Here is a 12217-nt window from a genome sequence, read left to right as displayed (position 1 = left end):
ACAATGAATTTTTCTAGTAGTTTGAGCTATTCATAAGCATCAGTGTTGAATTGACAGCATATTGAGTGCAAAAATAGTGGATACAGGTGCAAAATGAGGTTTTAACTGAAAGTATAGAATACTGAGTTTTATTTTAAACACCCAGGGAAAAAACACCATTGCACTCGAAGAGGGCAGAGTAGAAAAGTCTGTACAAACTGAAAATGTAAAAACAAAACAAAACACCAAATCCCTTTCGTATTTTGGTTTTATCTTAGATGAGCGGAGCATTACTGTATACTGTACGGTTGAACAGGTATGCTGAAGGAACAGCAGAGTACGTGTGCCAACACTATGGTGTGGGATGAAAGAACTAATCACCTCTTAAAATGGATTGGATCACAGGAAGCCCTAGCTCCAGGCCACACAGAGAACTGAGTAGGGATGTTGGCAAATCTTTGGGTCCGAGTCACAGGTTCAAGTCCAAGTGTTTGGTATCAAGTCCCAAGTCTGAGTCAAAGTCTTCCATACCAAGTCTCAAGCCCTAAGTCTGAGTTCCTATTAAAAACAATCTCTTTTTCCCAGAAAAAAAGGGAGGGGTAGGTGGATTCCAATTTGAGTGTGAATATTTTTTGGGGGGGGGGGAACCAAGTTGAGTTCGAGTTGAGTCACCAGTGAGACTGAAGTCTGACTTGACAGTGAGCACTGTGACTCTAGTCCCCATCCCTGGAACCGAGCTATTCAGACATTACTTAATAGGTTGTGGAGTGGAACTAGCAGAACGAAAGAGAACCATAGATTGGGTCTTTGCACCGACACAGTCCTTTGCAAGTACAGTGGTGCCTCGCAAGACAATTGCTTCGCAGGACAATTACTCCGCAAGACAATTGTTTTTTGCGATCGCTGTTGCGCCTCGCAAGATGATGTTTTCTATGGACGATTTTTGCAAGACAATTTTCCCCCATTGGAACGCATTACATAGATTTCAATGCATTCTGATGGGGAAGCGCGTTTTGCAAGACGATGTTTTCGCAAGACACTGTTTTCGCGGAACGAATTAACATCGTCTTGCGAGGCACCACTGTAAAGAGAAGAACAGGGAACGTCACACTTATGTGTGTACTCAGTGTACTCTATGTCCCTCCACACATCCTATGGAAGATTTATTATTCACTGCTCAAATGCTCTTGATGTTGCCCATTATTGGGCAAAAATAATCTGACATATTATTTAATCATGCTATGGTGGCTCTGACACGAACAAAGAAAGAGGAGATTAATTCTGTTTGGGACCAGTGGAGTAGTAGCAAAAGTAGACGTGCAGGTGTTAACAGTACCCTCATAGCAAGCCTCCTCCCCAATGAGTAGAGTCCAAAATGTATTCAGCTGGATCAGTCCATTCTCAGCAAATGAGGTACAGGTCATTTGTAAATGTAAGGTGACTGTGTGTTCTGGTTTTTAGAGGCTAATTTCCTATCTGAAACAAGAACTTGAAAAGCATCCTCTCTTTGATGAGTTGCCCAATCCAAGTCTGCTTTGAAGAAGAGCCATGAGAAGAGAAAAAGGGGATCTTGAAGTAGCTTATCTGCGTCCAACATCTGGGTGGCAGACTTAGCCGGCAGTAAAACCAGCTGGTCACAGTCCTTCCCATTATGATGAGCTGTATATTATTTCTATCTATATTATAGTAATTATTTCTAAATTTGCATCTTTAATCTAAATTAGCATACAAATTTTATGCAAATGTATGTCCTTTTTTTGTCCTTCACTTCTGCTTATGCATTTACTCTTTTTTGTGATGTGTAAAGGCCCAGCCTAATGGGGGACTGGGGGGTGGAATCCTTCCTGTTTTGGGGGCATTCATAAAGGTTCTTTGGCTGAAATCTTGTCAGGCAGAAATCTTGTTACCTGTATAACAAGAGAGGTGGTGGCAGAAGCAGATTGCCACTCATTAAAGGCTTTGTGTTGCAAATTTGGGGTGTGCAAGGCATGTACAAAAGGCAATGAAATCATGTGCACACTGAAATCATGAAAGGGAATCATTAATTGGGGTAGTTTACCAGCAACATCATTCTCATTGTGCAGGTAGACTCCATCCAATAGTATTTTGGATGTTAGGTAAAGACTAAGCAAATGTAAGCCTCAGAAAAAATCTAAGCAAATACAAGCCCAGGGGGGAAAATAACAGGAGAAAATGTGTCTGCTTTCAAGGTGACCAGTACATTATCATGGAATAACTATCTTTATTATCTACTGCACAATACCCCATAACTGTCTCACATGACAAACACTTCCTGCTGAAGAGTTAATAATAGGAAGAAAAATATTGAATTGAAAATCCGCATCCATTCAACATAAAGGCATGGTGGAGAAGAGAGATAAGAGAGCCACACCTTAAGGCAATAACAGATTCAGAACACAGCAAGCTAAATCTCAAATTGCAACCTTCCACCTACCCTTTAGTGCTCACAAGCATTTATCGCCTTATTTTACAGTATTTACATCACTGCACATCATCTTTCCCTTCCTTTAATCTGGGCTTTTTAAAAAAAAATAAACACTAACCTCTGCTAACACTGGAATTAAAAAAACAAATAAAACAACTGAAGGAATGTTTCAGTGAAACAAATGATTACTGGAAAAGAACATTTATAAAGGATTTCTTTGCTCAGAGCTTATATTTATTTAGAATTACAAAAATCTTATCTCTCTGCAATGAGGTAGCATGTGGCCTCACAAAAGATACTTCAGAATACATTGATGTTATATGCATTATCTAGGAACCACTATAAAAATATTATAAGGCTTCAGTGCAATATGTTTAATAGGAGTATGCAGCTTCTCCAGGGAAATTTAAACTGACATTAAATTTCTGTATAACTCTAGGACTGTGATGTGCAACTGAGGGCTAATACCTCTCATTCCTAGGTTGTGAATGTTCTTCTTTTGTAGCTCCGCCTCCCACACTTCAACAGTACTGTACTATGGTTCCCCAGTTCAACCCCATGAAGAGCAGCTATCTGCAGGTAAAAGGTAAAGGTTCCCCTTGACAATTTTTTGTCCAGTCGTGTTCGACTCTAGGGGGTGGTGCTCATCCCCGTTTCCAAGCCATAGAGCCAGCGTTTTGTCCGAAGACAATCTTCTGTGGTCACATGGCCAGTGCGACTTAGACACGGAACGCTGTTGCCTTCCCACCGAGGTGGTCCCTATTTATCTACTTGCATTTGCATGCTTTTGAACCGCTAGGTTGGCGGGAGCTGGGATAAGCAACGGGCGCTCACTCTGTCGCGTGGATTCGATCTTACAACTGCTTGGTCTTCTGACCCTGCAGCACAGGCTTCTGCGGTTTAGCCCACAGCACCACCACGTCCCTCCAATAAAAAATAATGATCCTTCCGCTATCTGCAGGCTTATTAAAAATGAATGTAGTGTAAGTGCTACCAGGGCTGGCCCTATAACTAAGACTGGTAAGACAGTAGCCTCAGGTGGTGGGACACAGATGGCAGCCACCACTTCAACAGGGCTCATACTGCTATGAAACAGAAGTAGTCAATGTTGTCCTCCTCCAGGATAGCTTGCAATGGCCACCACCCCATCACTTTCTACTTCTCACTTTTTTTCCTTTGTGGAGGTGCCTGCTCCATCATATTGCCATTGCTATTTCTCCTGGCAGAGTAAAGCAGGTAAAGTCACTGGATATGCATTTATGAAGTAATGTGAGCCTGGCTCCTGGGCACTGTCTAGTGGCTGCTGTTTTTCCTCCCACCTCAGGAAGTGGGAAACATTTGATCATCCCTGAATCTTATCACTCTAAAATCAATTCACTGTGATCAAGTCCATGTCAAGATGGAATATACAGAAAGACTATATAGCATACCTATGTCTTTACAGGGAAGTAAAGCTTGTCCCATCATTTCATGACAAAGTTGCACCAGCCCATATTCCCTGATCATTACTGATATTCAACATAACCAGAATTTGTCATTCTGATGCATCTAGTCATTCTAATGAAGTTTGTCTGAGTGGCTTGCTATGCAGTTATAGCCAGAATGTACACACATTTAGTCAGGAAAAATAAAACCCTGCTAAGTTCATTCAGACTTATTCCCATAGGAAGACTAGGCGTTAAGTGCTAATACCAGATTTCCTATGAACATTTTGTTGTAAATTTTGATTCTGAGTCTCTTAGAAGCTCTGTTAAGAGATTCCTTGTTAGCAAAATAAACAGCAATGGTGCTCCCTGTGAGCATTTAAACCTACTTCATTGTCTACTTGATGGATCAATAAACCAGGCAGAAACTGAGTTTAAAATAAAAGATTGCTATGTTCATTTATATATTTGACAAAAAACCTACCTATACATGTTCTCAAGGCCTGAGCAAATGGTCCAGAAATGCTAACACCTTGAAGTTTAGAAAGGACTGGGATAGGAGACAGGATGTGGTGAATCTCTGTTTCTTCAGGGAACAATAGGACAGTAAGAACTAACCAATGACAAGACAGATACAGCCCACTTTTACTTCAAGAAGGCCCCTGTCAGGCATTTATGGGGACAGTTTCAAGAAAGGTGATGTTCTAGAAGATTCTTCCACCACATTTACTAGAAAGAATATAATTCAAAAGACCTATGTACTAGTAAATAGGTATAAAATTGGTCTGCTGGAATTGATAGACACAGACGAGAAGTGATAACTTAATCACTGTGTGCATGTAACCAAGCAGTAACATGATTAGTAGTATCATCCTATCAATGATAATAAGATGAAGATGCCTGCAGTGAGGTAAGGAGGCTGGGCTTAAAGACTGCTTCTCTCTTGTTCCTCAAGATAGAGGGGGATTCAAAGCACATACAGTGAGCAAGGAAACATCAATTTAATCGCATTCAGAGGGGGGCACTTGTGAGAGATTTAACAGAGGCTTCCTTTACTTGTTACAGCTCTTTGGAGATATGTAGCACTGATATTTACTGGAATATAGCCAAGCTGCATATTTACAGTGGCAAGAATTATAAAGTTTGGATAACTTTCCATTGCTAATCATGATTCATTGACAAGATGTCCCATCATAGACTCAATTGCACAACTGAAATGTGCCTCAGCACCTTGTCAGTTAGCTGCAATTAGCTGCAGCAAATTATGCAAGCCTACATGAATACCAAGAGGATTCCAGCCAATGCCTGAACCTCTTACACTTGTAAGTAGTTAACTGCACTACTAAGAAGACAGAGGTGTGTTGATTTTCTTTGGTGACTACAACTAACAGAATTCCCTAGGCAGCATCTCTACTCTTAATGCCTTTCAGCCCATGAAAACACAGTAGAGCAATCTACACCTTGTTGTTTCTGCTTTTCTCCGTAGTTTGTTTCTAGAAGTTCTGTCCTGAAAATTAAATTAAAATTAATTTTTTTAAAAAAAAATTAATACTTGGATAATCTTTAGTCCTATACAGCAGTTGTAAATGCTGCCATTTTCTTGTCAATTTCTTGAGTAACACAGCTGGCCAAAAAGAACAAGCTGTTCCCTACCATGCTGCCAAAAATCAACCTATTTACTGAGCTGTGCAAAATTATCAAGTGATTCAACAACACCCTGAGAGTGACCCCAGATTATTTTTAAATGTATTTTCCCCTTGTTGTTGTGTTTGCTCTGGCCCCAGTTCCACACCATAGCATAATATTTCATTCACAGATAATGGATTAAAATTAGGAGCATTATGAAAATACTTACCGTGGACCCTTGACTTATGGTTCTCCACTTACAGACTTTTCGAGTTATAGACTTCTCTGGCCACAAAATTTAGGTTCAACTTGCAGCCAGAGAATCGACCTACAGACCGGGAAAAAAAAACCAAAATGGGACAAAAATGGCCGGTTACGGATTACAGTGGTGCCTCACTAGACAGTTACCCCACATGACAGTTTTTTCGCTAGACATTGGCTTTTTGCGATCGCTACAGCGATTCGCAAAACAGTGATTCCTAGGGGGGAATTTCGCTGGACAATGTTTGGTCCCTGCTTCACAAACCGATTTTCGCTAGACGACGATTTTGACAGCTCCCTCCGCGCCCGCAAACAGGTGTTTTTGGGACCTAAGCTCCGCAAGACAGCGATTTAACAGCTGATCGGCGGTTCGCAAAGCAGCTTTTCTATGGCCGATCTTCGCTAGACAACGACGATTCTTTCCCATTGGAATGCATTAAACAGGTTTCAATGCATTCCAATGGGGAAATGCTTTTTGCTAGACAATGATTTCGCTAAACAGCGATTTCAGTGGAACGGATTATCATCATCTAGCAAGGCACCACTGTAATCGGTTTTCAATGCATTGTAGGTCAATGGAGCCTTGACCTACAGACTTTTCGACCTGCAGCCACCATTCCAATATGGATTAATTTCGTAAGGAGAGGGGCCACCGTACTTTATCATCTGTGGGCTAATAAGTTAAATGGAATTGTGCAAACTCTGTTGAGAGAATAAAAACCTTTCATGAGAATAACTTTGGTTATTAATAGGACGAACCTTTCACAAGCTAAGGTGACTGCTTCTTTTAGCCTCTAACCAATTAGCAGAGTTCTTTTTCCCACCTCTGGCATTTGAGGTAAGCTTGCACTCTGCCTCTTTCTGTTTGTCTTGCTTGCTTTGTTTGTCTCTCTCTTCTTCTGACCTCTTCCAACCATGCAGTCATAAAGGCAGTTTCTCTTACATGTGGAGACTGCAACATTCCTTTTATTCTTCTGTTCATAACTACTGATCATAACTGTAAGTAAATATACATTTTTTCCTACTTAAAATGATTTTTAACATATAAAGTGCTAGTTGTTGTGAAGAGGGGCTACTTTGAGGCTTGAGCTATTCTCCTACACTTTCTCCTCACAGTTGTTTGTAATTTAAACTCTGCTAACCACAGGGAATTACCAATTTTCCACAATGAATTCTTCACATTATAAGGCTATTTCTCACATTCTGAAAAATACTGGTTTCCCAACATTCCTCAGGAGAAAGCAAGCAAGCAAGGGCTCTCTGAGTATGTAACCAACAAGAGGATAAAAATTTAGATTAAATGGAAAATGTAGATTAAGATCTTCACCTAAGGATACATTCCCTCATAAGTCTAATGCAAACATATCAGACAAGAAAAAACAAAATTAAAAAAATAACAAAACATTTTAGCATCCTTAATACTAACTTTTGTCTCTTTGTTTTGTCTTCGTTTGGGTTCGGGATTTTGTTTTGTTTTGTTTGCACAAACAACACAGCTACTTCTTTGAAAACTACTTCCTAATACAAGTTACTCAGTAGGCACATATGCCTTGCCAGTACCTAGATGGCAGACCGTCAGCTAATTAATCTATACTATGCTGAGTTCCATGCTGGAAGAAATTTGGAACATATATGTTATACAATTAAATAAAATAAGTTTGCAAGAACAATTGACTGTGACAGTCCTTTCCAAATATCATTTTAAAATGTAGGCTGCAGTCTTAGGAAATAAAGCCTAAGTTCACGGCTAATGTGTTGAAAAGCTGATCTCTGCATTGACTCAGATCAACTTATGTACTCTATATAGATGCTTACATTTTCTCAAATGAGTCCAACAATTTTTTATGACTGCATAGACAATCGCATTATTACTGGGAAGATGAACAGCAACACATGGCCATCACACATATCCAGATTTATTATACCTAGAGGGAACCTATTAACCAAAGGCTAGTAATAGGAATTAGTGTATCAAAACTCAGAATTGAATCAGAAATTTCCTAATAAGAGAAGGAAGCTTGATTCCCTTTTTAAAAACAAAAGTGATTGATTTAACACAGTGGTTTTTGCATTAACATTAAGTTCATATCAGCATTATGGTTGTACTCATTAAGTCAGGGAAGCTGCAGGGTACAGTGTTGGCAGATAACCTTTCAGAGATGGCCTGGAAATGCAAAACTGCTTACACCAGGGAAGGTATAGAAGCGGCATGCTTTGCTTTTTTTGCTTTTACTTGAGGAGATCCAAGTTCGAGTCTTAGCCATGAAAACCCTTGGGTGCCTTCCTTTCAATCTGACTTCCCTTGCTGGGATGTTTTTAGAATAAAGTGTGGGGCAGGAGGTGGTTCTCTGAGGTGAAAAAATAAGTTGTAGAGGTAAATAATGAAATAAATCATAGTAAATAAGCATCCCCCTTCATGGATTGCCTTCTTGTAGTGGTAAAGGGGCTTGAGTAATTCAGAGAAGCTATGGGCTATGCCGTGCAGGGACACCCAAGACGGACAGGTCATAGTGGAGAGTTCGGACTAAACATGATTCACCTGGAGCAAGAACTGGCAAGCCACTCTTTGCAAAGAAAGCCCCATGACCAGAAACAAAAGGCTAAAAGATGTGACGCTGGAAGATGGGCCCCTCCAGTCGGAAGGTGTCCAACATGCTACTGAGGAAGAGCGGAGGACAAGTACAAGTAGCTCCAGAGCTAATGAAGTGGTTGGGCAAAGCTGAAAGGATGCTCAGCTGCAGACGCACCTGGAAGTGAAAGGAAAGTCCAATGTTACAAAGAAAAATACTGCATAGGAACCTGGAATGTAAGATCTATGAACCTTGGGAAGCTGAATGTGGTCAAACAGGAGATGGCAAGAAAAAACATTGACATCCTCAGCATCAGTGAACTAAAATGGACAGGAATGGGCGAATTCAATTCAGATTATTACCATATCTACCATTGTGGGCAAGAATCCCATAGAAGAAATGGAATAACCCACATAGTCAACAAAAGAGTGGGAAAAGCTGTACTGGGATACAATCTCAAAAATGATAGAATGATTTCAATACAAATCCAAGGCAGACCCTTCAACATCACAGTAATCCAAGTTTATGCACCACCCACCAATGCTGAAGAGGCTGAAATTGACCAATTCTATGAAGACTTTCAACATCTTCTAGAACTGACACCAAAGAAATATGTACTATTGTGCCTCTGAAGCACAATCAGCGGTGGGGGAGACCTCCGAGATGCCTCCCATGGTGGTGGAGAAGCCCTGGAAGACATCCAGAGGCATGATCCGCGGCCTAAGGACTGGAAGGGGGAGGAGGGGAAAGCGCCAAATTTGAATTTGGCGCTTTCCCCGCCTCCCCCTTCTGATCCGTAGGTCGATTCTCCAGCCGCAAGTCGATGGGAAATGTTGCAGCCGGAGAAGTCCGTACGTCGAAAACTACGTAAGTGGGGCCGCGTGCAAGTTGAGGGTCCACTGTATTCTAGCTTTCTGCATGGAGAAGATGTTAGTGCTGTTTGCCCTTGCAGGCATACGACCGGTATAACAGGCAGGACTTATTCCTCTAAATTTGGATCCACTCCCCTTGTTACTAAGCAAGGCATCAGTTGTGGGTGTGAGAGTCATTACTCTCCATATAGGAAATCTGAACCTAAGAGTGTAAGCATCTGTACTTATTATTTTTCACTGTATGATCTTAGTATCCTAGCTCCCTGCACTTTGTGTGTTGAATGATTTCCTGTTTTTCCATTTGCCTTACTGTTTCTTCACTTCTTCCTCTTTATTTGAGAACTTCTTAAACTCCTGCCATAAATCCACATTTCCAAGACTTGTATTATTAATAGCTAGTTTTAAAGTCTGTGATTCCATGCCATCCGCGGGTTGCCATTGCCTCCTTCCCGGGATATTGCAAGATGCTGGGAGTCTCGTGAGAGCAACCCAGGAGGGGAGGAGGGAAGAAGTGAGCTATGTAAGTGGCATTCCCCCCTCCCTCCGTCCTCTTCCTTGTTGGCAACCCACCCTCCCACCCTATGTGCTAGTGTGAGTGTACTTGGTCGCCTTTTGGGGCTGGATAGGAATTTTTGATCCGTATTCAGATTGGCTCCTGGATGCAGAGATTTTTTTTTTTTGCCTATCCCACACTGGTAAAGGTACGATGGCATTTTGAGAGGTGGCAATATCCGGCAAGTAGTGCAGATAGAACAGGTTTTGGTGAGTCCCATCGTAATCACAGGTAATCACAGGTAATGTATACTCATCTGACCTCCCAGCGTTGTGGATCATGCAATCACAGTGCTTGGGGGAGAAGATGCACTGGGGTCACACTCGGACCAACAGTCAACTAGGAGAAGGTGGCTCAAGGTCCAGGGGTGGTCAAATTTGGGCTGGCCGGGTTCTCGCTGTCTTAACGACCGCGAGAACTTGGGGCTAGGGACTCGCCCATTTGTTATGTAAGGGGTCCGTTGAGACCTCTGTGCAAAACCTGATTCTGCACTATGGCAGGACCCCCCTTTTATGGTGGGCAATATTGATTATTCAAAAAAGTGTGACCCATGTTTATCCCACAATACTTGTCTTGCATCATTATTCGGTGATAAGGGGGCAATGTGCATTCTCACAAGAAATGTTAAGTTTTTCTTGTTTTCTTGTTTTTCATTCTAAAGATTAAAACTTTCATTTCAATGTGAATGTAATCAAATTAACAATGTTTAGCTAGCTTAATGCGTCAACCATTCCCGCTTTCTCTTCTACATACACCTGTGCGACATTTTGATACAGTAGGCCTGTTTACTGTTCTAGGGAGGGTTGGATTACTGTGTCCTCATGCATGTTGACTGTGCTCTCCAGAATCCATTTGTGATGACACCCAGGATTTTGAATACATGCATGGCCCACTGTATGTGTCGCTAACTCATAAATAGCATGTTAAAAAGACAGTGGCAGGAGAAGAAAATTGACTTTGGGTCCGTTGTATAGGGAGCGGGGATCAAGCACTGTAATTAATTCAGATGTTCACAGAGTTAAAGCATAATTCTGTAATAGCTTTTGAACACCGAAAGATCACATACATGAAGTCCCTTTATAAATTATTCCTGTTTGCTTTTTCTTCTACCTTCAAGCGGAAAGTGGCAGTAGAGATTAATTCCAGCTCATTCATATTGCATTCCGGGACATAACACATTTCTTAAAAATCCCTCTGGCCCCACTTCCTTTTGCAAGTGGCTTTGGCAGATGTTCTTCCACACACTCTAAGCACATTCATTTAATACATAGGTATCTTTATGAGCAGGATAAACATTGTGCTATCATGTCTGATAAAATCATGTCAGCTGCTGCTACCAAAGAAAGCAATTTGACCAGATTTTGCCTTGGAAAAATGGTGGCCAACAGCAAGGGCTTAACCCTTCCTCACCTACAATCTTTCCACTGCAGCTGCATCACCATCTCCATCACCACCACTATTACCGCAGTTCTGATATTTCTTCTTATGTTGATGTGTCTGGATATTGAAGGGGAGGAGACGAGTTTGGGGAAAAATACATTCCAATCAGTAGGCAAGTGAAGGGTTAAGGTCATTGCTACCTTGACAAAAGCAACTTCATTTATTACATGCATTAGTTGAGTACATGTGTGTTTAGCCCTATATGAGGTGGTTCTTCGAATTAGTGCACAGTGTACTTTGGTGCTAATGCTAGCAGTAACCATTTGTCTGGTATTATACCATTTACATGAGGAAGAAACTGGGACTAATATCTAATTCCCACTTCTAAACTCCAAAACATTATGGACGTCTTGTGTGCTCGGTATAAACTTAGTATTTCTTAATGTATTCCTCCACCAAATGTTAGAAGTGTATGCCCTGGCTGCTGGACGAATATGCCACAGCAGGCACTCATTCAAAGAGACGTAGGAAATGTTCCAAAAATGACCTTACAGTCTGCTACTGTTGCCCTCCAATCCTCTGATCCTTCTCATGCGGTCCCACTTGTATACTTACAAATGCAGTTTATTGTGCAGCAAACAAATTTAGCACAAAGATCAAAAGAGTATATTTCCATCTTAAATGAATTCTCTTGTGGAATAATCAGCAGGAAAGGCTGAAATGCATATTCTACTGCTTCTCATGAGCATTTGCTTCTTTTCTTTTTGTTTGTTTGTTTTTTTCATGCATGGGCCAGTCCTGTATAAGGTCCAAGGTAATAATGACTTTGTGGCTTTCATATCCAGTTATATAAGTAGTGGGTTCAAATGCAAATTTTGTTATTTACCACTTTCCTTTCCATCCCCCTCCTCACTCTTTTTAACATATCACATCTAGAAGTCACTGTTTAAAACTGATTCTCCTTCATGCCACATGGCTGCACTGGCAAGAAGGATGGTACATAACTATAGTAAGTAAGCTGGATAGATGGCTCAGTAGTTTAGGCATCTAGCTGTGGAGCCAAAGGTTGGGAGTTCAATTCCCCTCTGTGTCTCCTGGAAGTAGAG

The sequence above is a fragment of the Pogona vitticeps genome, chromosome 3 (genome assembly GCF_051106095.1).
Source record: "Pogona vitticeps strain Pit_001003342236 chromosome 3, PviZW2.1, whole genome shotgun sequence".
NCBI classification, from domain to species: domain Eukaryota; kingdom Metazoa; phylum Chordata; class Lepidosauria; order Squamata; family Agamidae; genus Pogona; species Pogona vitticeps.
The sequence above is the reverse complement of the archived record's forward strand: the minus strand, read 5'-3'. Positions refer to the sequence as shown.